Raw genomic sequence first — 13,886 nt, 5'->3', positions numbered from 1 at the left:
AATATCAGCGTTGTTCTCTTTTACAGGTAATGCACATAAGTAGAAGTTAAACGTAGGGGTGTGCATTCGAATCGATTTATCGATAAATCGAATCGATTATTTGTTATCGGTTTATCGATTTATCGATTTCGATTTCGAAATTTTCCTTATCGAGTTATCGATTTTGATTTCGATTTGTCCTCTTCGGTTATCGGTTTATCGATAAACCGAGAAGATATAGAAGCAACTCTAGTAACTCAAGAACCAGCTGTTGATAATTCTCCAGCTGCCATGGCTACCAAAGCTGATGATTCTAAAGCTCTCGCCATTGTTCCTCCACCAAAGACCGATTTGTCAATAAAGAAGAGTTCAAAGGGATCCCTCGATAGAGACATTGCTCTCGCGCACCTTGAAACATAGAAAAGGAATTCTTATATCAAGGCATGGGAAGAAAGTGAAAAAAGCAAGGTGGAAAACAAGGCCCAAAAGAAACTCTCTGCAGTTGGGACATGGAAGAACACCAAGAAAGCAAATCTTGAAGCTAAACTGAAGAAACTTGAGGAACATCTAGAGGAAAAGAAAGCAGAATATGCAGAGAAGATTAAAAATAGAGTAGCCGCAGTTCACAAGGAGGCTGACGAAAAGAGAGCTACGATTGAAGCCAGAAAGGGAGAAGAACTTCTTAAAGCAGATGAGATGGATTCCAAGTATCGTGCCACCGTACAAGCCCCTAAGAAGTTGCTTGGATGCCTTGGATGTTAAAGTTATGAAATGTTTCTTTCTCCTTTGTAAATTTTAATGCTTGGTGCTCTTTATTGGGTGTTTCAAACATGTCGAGTTTCCTATTTGTGTATGAAAAGCACTCATGAAAGTTTTTAAGTGTCATGATGATGATAACTTCACTTCAGATGTTTCTATTAATACTTATGAAAATTTTTGGAGTTCCTCTGGAAAAAAAAAACCCGATAAGATATACTAAAAAGACAAATATACCGTTGGAGTGTTGGTGGCATATATTTGATCCCTTACTTTAGTTTTGTTGCATGTGCTTGTTGACATAATTTTTATGTTATAAACGGTGTTCGTCTTATTTTAGCTTCCTTTTGTCCATATTAGTTAGGTGTGTTTATAGCGATATACTTTCCGTGGAGTCCCGTAAATTTTCTTATTGGTGTAATCGATAAGCCCCAAAAATGGATAAATCGGAATCGAAAAAATCGAAACCTTATTGAAACGATAACGATAAGCATATGTACAAATCAATAATCGATAAGTAATTATCGATAAGGGTCAAAATCGAATGCACACCCCTATTTAAACGTGAATTGAGAGCAAAATAGCAAGGCAATTTTACAAGCAGTTCGTGTGTGATTCATGCGTGCAAACCTGAAGCTACTTGAACCAGATAGAAGAACCAGTTCCATGCATTTGTCTTTTATTCTAGTTCAATTGTAGTAGGTTATTTTCACATTGTACCTTTCAGCTTATCTAGAAGCAATTGTATTAAGTACTCAGAATTTTCAAGTTAGAGTTAACTTGAAGTTGTCGCAACAGTTGAGGCTGTGTGCCACAACGGGATTAGAGTTAATCCTAGATTTACAAAAGAGTTTTTGTAAATGCAGTTTTTGGCTCAGTGATTTTAGTGGAGAGTTTGGAAAAATCCTACTGGAAAGTAGGTCGTGGTTTTTTTACCTTTTGAGCCAGGTGTTTTCCACGTAAAACCTTCGTGTTCTTTATTTTCTGTATTTATTATTCCGCAACAGTAGCAGTTGGAACACATAGAAGAACCAGGTCCTTCTATAATCAGGTTAAACGAAAAATTGGGTACCACACAAACCCCCCCCCCCGTCTCTTGTGTGGTATTGAAGTATAAAACATCAGGAACAAATATAAAATAGTATAGAAGATCTAAAAAAATCAAATATATTTGTATGGTCATTTTCTGTTATTTAAATTATAAACGGGTATAGTAAATCATCTTCTGCTATTTATGAGGTGAAAATAGTAGGGGCTAGCCAGTTTTCGGACTGGTAATTAAAAGATAGCCAGCGTGTCAGGACTCGTATTTCTTACCGTTAGGACCGTGATGGCGCCTAACATCGCACTCGCTAGGCAAGCCAACATTAGAGTTCTATTTACCTTTTCCCTTTACATTTTATAGTTAGAACTAACAAAGCTAAATTAAACGGAAGTAATTGCGGAAGCACAAAATTTACTGGTTATCCACATACTATTAACAAATATCGAAAACTGTTACCAGCCAGAAACTGGTGTCACAACCCACGAACATTCTATGAATATCTACAAGTATGGGTCTGAAAGACAAAAAATCTGCACAGAAAGTGCAAAGTGCAGTATCAGTACAACCGACCTCATGTACTGGTAAGTGCCGAACCTAACCTCGACGAGGTAGTGACGAGGCTACGGCGGGTCATATACAATATAACCTGCAACAGAATATAATAAAGCAAAAAGGAAATATGGAACGAAGTGGAACAGTAACTTGCAACCAAATAAATACGGAACCCAAATATCTTGCCAGTACTCAGCTATAACAAATCCTTAAGAGAGTTACAATACTACAGGAATAAATCATAGCAGAAGAAGAATACATAAACAACAAATGATGCGGCGCGCATCCCGATCCCACCATATACATACTCTTTCCCCAGATGACAGTTGAATCCAAAAACACCAGAATTTTCAAGTCTAAAACATCCTGTAGCCTATCCGAAACTCACCCGAGCCCTCGGGGCTCCAAACCAAACATGCACACAAGTCTTAAAACATCATGCGAACTTGCTCGTGCGATCAAATTGCCAAAATAACATCTAGAACTACGAAATTAGCACCAATTTGCATGAAATTTTCAAGAAAGTTTTAAAACTTCTAACTTTTCAACCAAAGGTCCGAATCACGTCAAATCAGTCCCGTTTCTCACCAAATTTCACAAATAGGGTATAAATATCATAACGGACATGTACCGGGCTCCGGAACCACAATACAAACCCGGTATCAACAAGATCAATTATTAACCAAATTCTTAGAACCTTCATAATTCCAGTTTAACAGTTTTCATCAAAAATTTATTTCTCGGGCTAGGGACCTCGGAATTCGATTCTGGGAATACGGCCAGATCCCATATTTTACTACGGGCCCACCGAGACCGTCAGAACATGGGTACGAGTCCGTTTACCCAAAACGTTGACCGAAGTCAACAAAAATTAACTTTTTAGGCCAAAAATTGTTATTTCATAAACTTTCCAAATAAAGGCTTTCCGGAATCACGCCCGGACTGCGCACGCAAATTGAGGAGAGATAAAATGAGGTTTTTAAGGCCTTAGAACACGGAATCAGATTCTAAAACAGAAGATGACCTTTTGGGTCATCACATTCTCCACCTCTAAAACAACCGTTCGTCCTCGAACGGACATAGAAAAGTACCTGAGTCGATGAAAAGATGGGGATATCTACTCCGCATATCGGACTCGGACTCCTAGGTAGCTGCCTCAATTGGCTGACCTCTCCACTACACACGAACCGAAAGATAACTCTTCGACCTCAACTGACGAACCTGCCGGTCCAGAATAGCGACCGGCTCCTCCTCGTAGGTCAAATCCTTGTCCAATTGGACAGTGTTAAAGTCTAACACACGGGATGGATCACCATGTACTTCCAAAACATGGACACATGAAATACTGGGTGCAGTGCTGATAAACCTGGCGGCAACGCAAGTCTGTAGGCCACCTCTCCTACTCGATCAAGGATCTCAAAAGGCCCGATGAATCTAGGGCTTAACTTGCCCTTCTTCCCAAACTCCATCACACCCTTCATGGGTGACACTCGAAGCAACATTCTCTCTCCAACCATGAATGCCACATCACGAACCTTACGGTCGGCATAACTCTTTTGCCTGGACTGAGCTGTACGAAGTCTATCCTGAATGATCTTAACCTTATCCAAGGCATCCTGCACTAAATCTGTACCCAATACACGAACCTCCCCCCGGCTCAAACCACCCAACCGGCGATCGACACTGTCTACCATATAATGCCTCATAGGCAGCCATCTGGATGCTCGACTCATAGTTGTTGTTGTAGGCAAACTCCGCTAACAGCAAGAACTGATCCCAAGAACCTCCAAAGTCAATTACACAGGCGTGAAGCATGTCCTCCAAGATCTGAATAGTACGCTCGGACTGTCCATTCGTTTGAGGATGAAATATTGTGCTCAACTCGACCCGCGCACCCAACTTACGTTGTACTGCCCTCCAGAAATGCGAGGTAAACTACGTACCTCGGTCAGAAATGATAGACACGAGCACACCATGAAGACGAACAATCTCTAAGATATAGATCTCTGCCAACCGCTCCGAAGAATAGTAAACTGCCACAGGAATGAAATGCGCTGACTTAGTCAGCCTATCCACAATAACCCATACTGCATCGAACTTCCTTTGAGTCCGTGGGAGCCCAACAACGAAATCCATAGTGATACTCTCCCACTTCCACTCAGGAATCTCAATCTTCTGAAGCAAACCACCAGGTCTCTGATGCTCGTACTTTACTTGCTGACAATTCAAACATCGAGCCATATATGCAACAATATCCTTCTTCATCCTCCTCCACCAATAATGATGCCGCAAGTCCTGATACATCTCAGCGGCGCCGGGATGAATAGAATACTCGGAACTATGGGCCTCCTCTAGAATCAACTCATGAAGCCCATCCACATTATACACACAAACACGACCCTGCATCCTCAAAACTCCATCATCTACAACCGTAACCTGCTTGGCATCTCCGTGCCGCACTGTGTCCCTAAGTACAAGCAAATGAGGGTCATCATACAGTCGTGCCCTGATACGCTCAAATAAAGAAGACCTAGTGATTGTACAAGCTAGAACATGACTGGGCTCAGAAACATCCAACCTCACAAATAGATTGTCCAAAGCCTGAACATCTGAAGCAAGCGTTCTCTCACCGACTGGAATATATGCAAGGCTACCCATACTAGCCGACTTCCCACTCAAAGCATCGGCCACCACATTGGCCTTCCTGAGATGATACAAGATGGTGATATCATAGTCTTTCAATAGCTCCAACCACCTCATTTGCCTCAAATTGAGCTCTTTATGCTTGAAAAAATACTGCAGACTCTTATGATCCATGAAAACCTCACACGATACGCCATATAGATAATGCCTCTAAATCTTCGGTGCGTGAACAATGGCTGCTAGCTCCAAATCATGAACTGGATAATTCTTCTCGTGAATCTTTAACTGCCGCGAAGCATATGAATTAACCTTGCCACCCTACATCAATACCGCACCAAGTCCAATACGAGATGCGTCACAATATACTGTATAGGGCCCTAAACCTGTAGGCAACACCAACACAGGCGTCGTAGTCAAAGTTGTCTTGAGCTTCTGAAAGCTCGCCTCACACTCGTCCGACCATATGAACGGGGCACCCTTTTGGGTCAACCTGGCCATCGTGGCTGCTACAGATGAAAACCCCTCCACAAACGACGGTAATAACCCGCCAAACTCAAGAAACTCCGGATCTCTGTAGCTGATGTGGGACTAGGCCAGTCCTTGACTGCCTCAATCTTCTTAGGATCCACATGAATACCTTCTGCTACAACGTGACCCAATAATGCAACTAAACTCAACCAAAACTCATATTTCAAAAATTTAGCATATAACTAGCTGTCTCTCAGAGTCTGAAGAATGATCCGAAGATGCTGCTCATGATCCTCTCAACTGCGGGAGTAGATTAAGATATCATCAATAAAAACGATCACAAAAGAATCCAGATAGGGCTTGAACACCCGGTTCATTAAATCCATGAATGTTGTTGGGGCATTTGTCAACCCAAATGACATCACTAGAAACTCATAATGCCCGTAACGAGTCCGAAAAGCTGTCTTGGGGACATCGGATGCCCTAATCCTCAATTGATGGTAGCCAGACCTCAAATCGATCTTTGAAAACACCTTGGCACCCTGAAGCTGATCAAATAAGTCATCAATCCTCGGTAATGGATACTTGTTCTTGATGGTGACTTTATTCAACTGTCGATAATCTATGCACATCCTCATCGACCCATCCTTCTTCTTTACAAACAACACCGACGCACACCAGGGCAAGACACTAGGTCTAATAAAGCCCTTATCAAGCAAATCTTGCAACTGCTCCTTCAATTCTTTCAACACTGGTGGAGCCGTGCGATACAACGGAATAGAAATGGGTTGAGTGCCCGGAGCCAAATCATTGCAAAAGTCAGTATCCCTGTTGGGTGGAATCCCCAGCAAGTCTGCAAAAAATACCTCTAGGAACTCCCAAACAACTGGTACTGAATCCATGGAAGGAACCTCTGCGCTAGAATTACGAACATAAGCCAAATAAGCCAAACACCCCTTCTCGACCATACGATGAGCCTTCATATACGAAATAACCCTACTAGTAGAATGACTAAGAGTCCCTCTCCACTCCAATCGAGGTAACCCCGGCAAGGCTATGGTCACGATCTTGGCATGACAGTCCAATATAGCATGACAAGGTAACAACCAATCCATCCCCAAAATGACATCAAAATCAACCATATCGTGAGATAGGAGATTACGCTAGTCTCAAGACCCTTAATAATAACCACACATGAGCGATAGACACGATCTACAATAATAGAATCCCCTACTGGTATGGACACATACATGGGAGCACTCAAAGAATCACGAAGCACAACCAAATATGAACCAAAATAAGATGACACATAGGAGTATGTAGACCCCGAATCAAATAGAATTGAAGCATCTCTACTGCGAACCGAAACAGTACCTGTGATAACAGCATCGGAGGACTCAGCCTCAGGTCTGGCTGGGAAAGCATAACACCGGGGCTGGGCCCCACCAGTCTGAGCCATATCCCTGGGACGACCTCCTGCTGGCTGGCCTCCACCTCTAACGACCTGACCTCTACCTCTAGCGGGCTGACCGCTGCCTCTAGGTGGTTGAGAGGGCGGTGCTGGGATCATGGCACGAGATCCCTGCTACTGTGGTTGAACACCTACTAATCTCGGACAGATCCTCCGGACATGCCCATACTCACCACACTCAAAACATCCATCAGAATACTGCGGCTGAGGAAATTGAGACTGACTCTGATGAGCCGATTGACCGCGATAATAACTCTAAAGAGAAGGTGCTCTGATAGGAGCTGGCGGTGCACTATAAGATGGTTTCCCTAAGGGAGGTACATAAGGACCACGACCCCCTGAAGCTCCATGGGATGTATAAAGTGCTGAATGAAACGGCCTGGGATGATGACCCCTACCAAAAGTACCCCGGCCTCCAGATGAGGCCCCACTGAGTCCACCAGAGTGACGAGGCCTCTTGTCAGACCCCTGACCACTCCCCTGAGCTTAAACCATCTCAACTCATCTGGCCACAATGGCTGCATCCTGGAAAGAAATCTCACTCTCTGTCTCCTTAGCCATCTGCAATCTGATACGCTGAGCAAGTCCCTCAATAAACCTCCTCACCCTTTCTCTCTCTCTCTCTCTCGGCGGGAAGTATAAGAAGATCATGACAGGACACATCAACAAATCTGGTCTCGTACTGAGTGACGGTCATAGAACCCTGCTGAAGGCGCTCGAACTGCCTCCGATAGTCCTCTCTCTGAGTGATAGGAAGATACTTCTCCAAAAATAGCTGAGAGAACTGGTCCTAAGTAAGAGCTGGCGACCCAACTGGTCTGGCCAATTAATAATCCCTCCACCATTTCTTGGCGGAACCTGACAGAAGAAAAGTAGCAAAGTCGACCCCATTGGTCTCCATTATCCCCATGTTACGTAATACCTCGTGACAACTGTCCAAATAGTCCTGGGGATCCTCTGAAGATGTACCGCCATAGGTAGTGGTGAAAAGCTTGGTAAACCTATCCAACCTCCACAAAGCATCAGAAGAAATAGTTGATCCGTCACCGGTCTGTGCTGCAACACCCAACAGAACTACCCCAACTGGCTGAGTTGCTGGAGTTTGAAACTGGGGAGCCATCTACTCCAGAGTGTGAGTAGTGGGAGTCTGTGCTCCTCCGTCAGCCCGAGAGACGGCTGGTGCTACAGGGAATGTATCGGCCTGAGTAACACTCTCCATAAGTCCCATTAGACGGACCAAAGCATCCTGAAGTACCGGGGTAGCGATGAACCCTCTGGAACCTGAGCTAGCCCCGCTGGAACGGTCAGGTCCGGAACCTCATCGTCAAACTCCACCTGAGGCTCCGCTACTGGTGTTGCTGCTCGAGCTCTAGATTGAGCCCTACCCCTGCCTCGACCTCATCCTCTACCCCTCGTAGGAGCTGCCACTGGGGACTCGGGCTGCTGATCAGCTGATGAAGCGGTGCCTGTTCTCGCCATCTGCGAAAGAAAAAGAGTTGAGAGCTCAATTAGCATTGAAAGACCAAATCGCACGATAGAGAAGAATAGAAATGAAATTGTTCCTAAATTCTGTAGCCTCTGGGAATAAGCACAGACGTCTCCGTACCAATCCCTCAGACACTAACTAGCTTGTTCGTGAATTGTGAGACCTAGGCAACCTAGTGCTCTGATACCAACTTGTCACGACCAGAATTTTCCACCGTCGGGACCGTGATGGCGCCTAACATCGCACTCGCTAAGCAAGCCAATGTTAGAGTTCTATTTACCTTTTTCCTGTACATTTTATAGTTATAACTAACAAAGCTAAATCAAACGGAAGTAATTGCAGAAGCACAAAATTTACTGGTTATCTACATACTATTAACAAATATTGAAACTGTTACCACCCAGAAACTGGTGTCACAACCCACGAATATTCTATGAATATCTACAAGTATGGGTCTGAAAGAAAAATACATCTGTCTCGGAAGAAAATAAAACAGAAATATAGAAACATAGGAGGGGACGCCAGGGCCAGCGGACGCCTGCAGAACTACCTTGGGTATCCTAGATGAATGCCTGCAACCGACCTCTCGATCAGCCACAACCAGCTCCAAAATCTGCACAGAAAGTGCATAGTGCAGTATCAGTACAACCGACCCCATGTACTGGTAAGTGTCGAGCCTAACCTCGACGAGTGACGAGGCTACGGCGGGCATATACAATATAACCTGCAACAGAATATAATAAAGCAAAAAGAATACGGGACGAAGTGGATTAGTAACTTGCAACCAAATAAATATGGAACCCAAATATCTTGCCAGTACTTAGCTATAACCAATACTTAAGAGAGTTACAATACTACAGGAATAAATCACAACAGAAGAAGAATACATAAACAACAAATGGTGTGGCGTGCATCCCGATCCCACCAGATAACCACGTTTCACTCTTATTCCTCATGTTGCGGCGTGCAACCCGATCCCACCATATTAGTACCAATAAAATAATAAGAATAAGTATTTCAAATTTAGCTCAAATCCCTCGACAATATTTATGCCTCAAACCAAAACAAACGGAAATTTATACTATTATGAAACTTCATCAATTAATAATACACAGCGAGACCAACCAAAATGTACCATGAAGCAACGACTAACCAACTTGAACCAATAATGTAATACAATAAACTACAAAATAATTAATACCTTCAATTATGAAAACAACATATAACAAGAAACAATTAAGCATGGAAGCACCAATAAGCATGTAGCAATTAAGACAGGAAAATACTATATTGGGAACGAAGAAGGGAACATGCTACATAGATAATTTGGCGGCGCATAGGTACTCGTCACCTCACCTATACACTACACACATCAATTTTCACATAGCAAATAAGTCAGTGATCCCTAATCCCTCAAGTCAAAGTTAGACACAACACTTACCTCAATCCAACGGCCAACTCAATGCTCAATTACCGTTTTTCCTCTAGATTCCACCTTCAGTCCATTCGTATCTAGTCATAATTAACTTAATAACATCAATTATCGCTAAAGAAATCAATTCCAATGCATAATTATAATTTTCCCAATATTCTTTCCAAAAAGTAAAAAACCTACCCCGGGACCGCTTGGTCAAAACTCGAGGTTCGGACCAAAACCCATTCACCCATTCACCCATGAGCCCAAATATGTAATTAGTTTTGGAATCCGACTCCAAATCAAGGTCTAAATTCCCAAGTATGCAAAATCCCCAATTTTTCCCAAAATCCCTAATTCTACCATGAAAGAACAAGATTTAAGGCTAGAAATCTAATGGGTATTGATGGAAATTGAAGGACATGAGTTAAAGAACACAAACCTATGATTTGGTGTTGAAATACCTCTTCAAAAATCGCCCTAGGTCGAGTTCTAGTGAAGAAGATGTGAAATTTTGAAGAAATTCCGACTTAGGTTCTATTTTAAAATCACTAGACAGGTCTTCTTCGCGTTCGCGATGCGCAGCGGCCAAAGGCCTTCGTGTTCGTGACATACCCATCGCGTTCGCGAAGGCATACTCCCCCCAGCCTCCGCGTTCACGAGCCTAGTGTCGCGTTCGCGATGAGCAACTTTCTCCTTCCCCAGGTCCCATGCTTCGCGTTCGCGATAACCTGGTCGCGTTCGCGAAGGGTAATGCCCCCAACGCTCCGCGTTCGCGACCAATGCTTCGCGCTCGCGTAGAAGGATTTCTCCTTCACACCAACTTACTCTTCGTGTTCGCGAGAGTCCCTTCGCGAACGCGAAGAAGGAAATACCAGATGACAACTGAAGCTAAAAACACCAGAATTTTCAAGTCTAAAACATCCCGTAGCCTATCCGAAACTCACACGAGCCCTTGAGACTCCAAACCAAACATGCACACAACTCTTAAAACATCATACGAACTTGCTCGTGCGATCAAATTGCCAAAAAAATATCTAGAACTACGAATTTAGGACCAATTTGCATGAAATTTTCAAGAAAGTTTTAAAACTTCTAACTTTTCAACCAAAGGTCCGAATCACGTCAAATCAGTCCCGTTTCTCACTAAATTTCACCGATAGGGTATAAATATCATAACGGACCTGTACCGAGCTCTGGAACCACAATATAGATCCGGTATCAACAAGATCAATTATTAACTAAATTCTTAGAACCTTTATAATTCCAGTTTAACAATTTTTATCAAAAATTCATTTCTCGGGCTAGGGACCTCGGAATTCGATTCCGGACATACGCTAGATCCCATATTTTACTACGGACCCACTGGGACCGTCAGAATACGAGTCCGGGTCCATTTATCCAAAACGTTGACCGAAGTCAATAAAAATCAACTTTTAGGCCAAAAATTATTATTTCATAAATTTTCCAAATAAAGGCTTTCCAAAATCACGCACAGACTGCACAAGCAAATCGAAGAGAGATAAATGAGGTTTTTAAGGCCTTAGAACACGAAATCGGATTCTAAAACAGAAGATGACCTTTTGGGTCATCACACAACGTTTGCAAAGTTATTAAAAAATAGCCACTATTTTGCTGCAACACAGAAAGTTCCAACGTAATATACTGGAGATTGGTGCACCTGTGTATGAACTTCCAGCATATTATGCTGGAACTCCAACACATGGAAAGTTCCAACATAATATACTGGAGATTGGAGCACCTGCGTATGAACTTCCAGCATATTATGCTGGACTAGTATATTATGTTGGACCAGTATATTATGCTGAAATATTTTCCAAACTTTGAACAGTATTTTTGTTCAGATTTATTTTTACATGAAAAGTGGTTAAATTTCGATTACGTTTGAAATTGTGGCTACTTTTTAATAACCACTTGTAAATCTAACTATTTTTGAATAAGTGACACCAAATAAACCCAAAACAGGGCACCTAATACTACATTAAAGGTGTTTAACGGGTGGGCCAGGCCGGTCCAAGTTGAGGAAAAAGCTGACCGGCCGGTTTCCAATTCGGGCCGGTTATCGATTTTTTCAAACCGGACTTAACGGGTCCGGGTCCATCCGGATAAAAATTAACCGGAACGGTTACGGGTCCAAGGGGCCAGGCCGGGTAAGGTTAATGTTATTTTTTTATTTGTATTTTGTATAACTATCGTAATTTATATTTTAGTATAAAGTAAAAATATAAAACAAAAAAATAATCTTATAAAAAGAGTTTGAATAAGCGGATGGCTTTAAAATCCTTATATTTGAAATTTTGAATATTTCATTAAGAATTTAAGATAATATGATACAATGAAGATGGAAAAAAATTGCACTTATAATTTGCAAGTGTTTTTTTATTTTAAACTTAAAAATTAAAGTTTACATTTAACAACAAGTAAATTAACGAAAAAAGAGTAAATTCAAAGGCGTTGCATCGCCTTAGTAAGTTCTTCATAATCAATATGAACTTCTTGGCCATCTTCTGGAGTGTTAAATTTAGATGGGTTACCATGTTTAATATAGCTCCAAGTTTCTCATCTTCTGGTCTATCAACATCTTCACGTCCCTGATTTCTTCGTTCCGATCTAATTCAATCTCTGAAAAATACTAAAACTTCCAAAGTATTGCTTCTCAATGAGTGGCGGGTGTCTCCTAGTTGTTGTCTTGCTTGACTAAATGCACTCTTTAATGCAACAGTTGAAATTGGCACATTCAGCACGTCCCTAGCCATAACGGAAAGAATAGAAAATTGCTTTTCATTCTCATGCCACCATCCCAACGGTGAAAATTCCTTTGTGCGAGGCTCTTTTTGCTTTTGCAAGTAGAATTGAAGTTCATCAATGTTCCTGCTATTGGTTTGAGTGGTAGAAAATGTAGACCAAATATTAAAACCATCAAGGCCTTCATCATCATCCATAGTAATAAATGCAGTAGAAGTGGTACAATGCATAGTGGGATTAACATTGCCTACATTAATATCACGCCCCAACCTTAGGAGGCGTGCCTGGCACCCGGTGCCGCACTAGCCCGAGCGAACCACTCTGAAACTCATTCATTCCTTTTGTAACTATCATGGGCCAACATGGCCACAACTCGTAATTGTAAGTGGACAACATTGTATCACTAAACCATCTTTCTTAAAACATGAATACATTTGGGCCGTCAAGGCCTCTGACATACTATACAAGATGAACCTCTGTCTACAAAGCCTCTAGGATTATTCGAAATTAAATGGGACAGGGTATCGACCTACCCATAAGTCTGTAGCAAAACTCTAACACGATGACCCATAGACTTAGCTGCACTCCGAATGAGGTGGAGTCTTACCGATCCTTCGCTGAATGCCAATCGCTGAATGCCAATCTCGTCTACTATGAGGGCTCGTCAAACTGATTATCTATACCTGCAGGCATGAAAGCAACGTCCCCAACAAAAGGACGTTAGTACGAATAATGTACTGAGTATGTAAGGCAGAACTGAAACATAACAATAAGTCAACATTAATTATAGACATATAAGAATCAACCTGAATCTCTGAAGTACCACCATATATGTACACTTATTATAGTCATATATATACAATGCTTCTCTTTGAGACTATTATCCATATCTTATGATGCATGACTGCCCAACTGATCAGTGGTAACTGCCCGACCGGCCGTAGCGCGGTGGTAAATGCATGACTGTCCGACCGGTCGTAGTTCGGTGGTAAATATATAACTGCCCAGCCGGCTGTAGCTCGGTGGTAAATGCATGACTGCCCGACCGGCCGTAGCTCGGTGGTAAATGAATATGCGTGACTGCCCAACCAGTGGTAAATAATGATACATAACTGCCCAACCGGTGGTAACTGCCCTACCGGCCGTAGCACGGTGATAAATGAATGAAGATGCATGTACATGTATCACTATATTATAAACATTAACATTTCTATCATATACCTCAATAGGGACTAGATACATACTTAGACATGCTTGAATATCACTTTACATGAATGAATAACATGGACATTCTTAACTGCTAAGG

General features: G+C 42.2%; 1 pseudogene; it reads left to right on the top strand.

Annotated features, from left to right (window-relative positions):
• The first annotated feature begins 223 nt into the window (after positions 1-223).
• Positions 224-762, top strand: LOC109205674 (annotated as a pseudogene).
• Positions 763-13,886: the final 13,124 nt, after the last annotated feature.

This window comes from Nicotiana attenuata, unplaced genomic scaffold (assembly GCF_001879085.1).
Source record: "Nicotiana attenuata strain UT unplaced genomic scaffold, NIATTr2, whole genome shotgun sequence".
In the NCBI taxonomy this organism is placed as follows: Eukaryota; Viridiplantae; Streptophyta; class Magnoliopsida; order Solanales; family Solanaceae; genus Nicotiana; species Nicotiana attenuata.
This window is presented reverse-complemented; position numbering and strand designations above follow the sequence as displayed.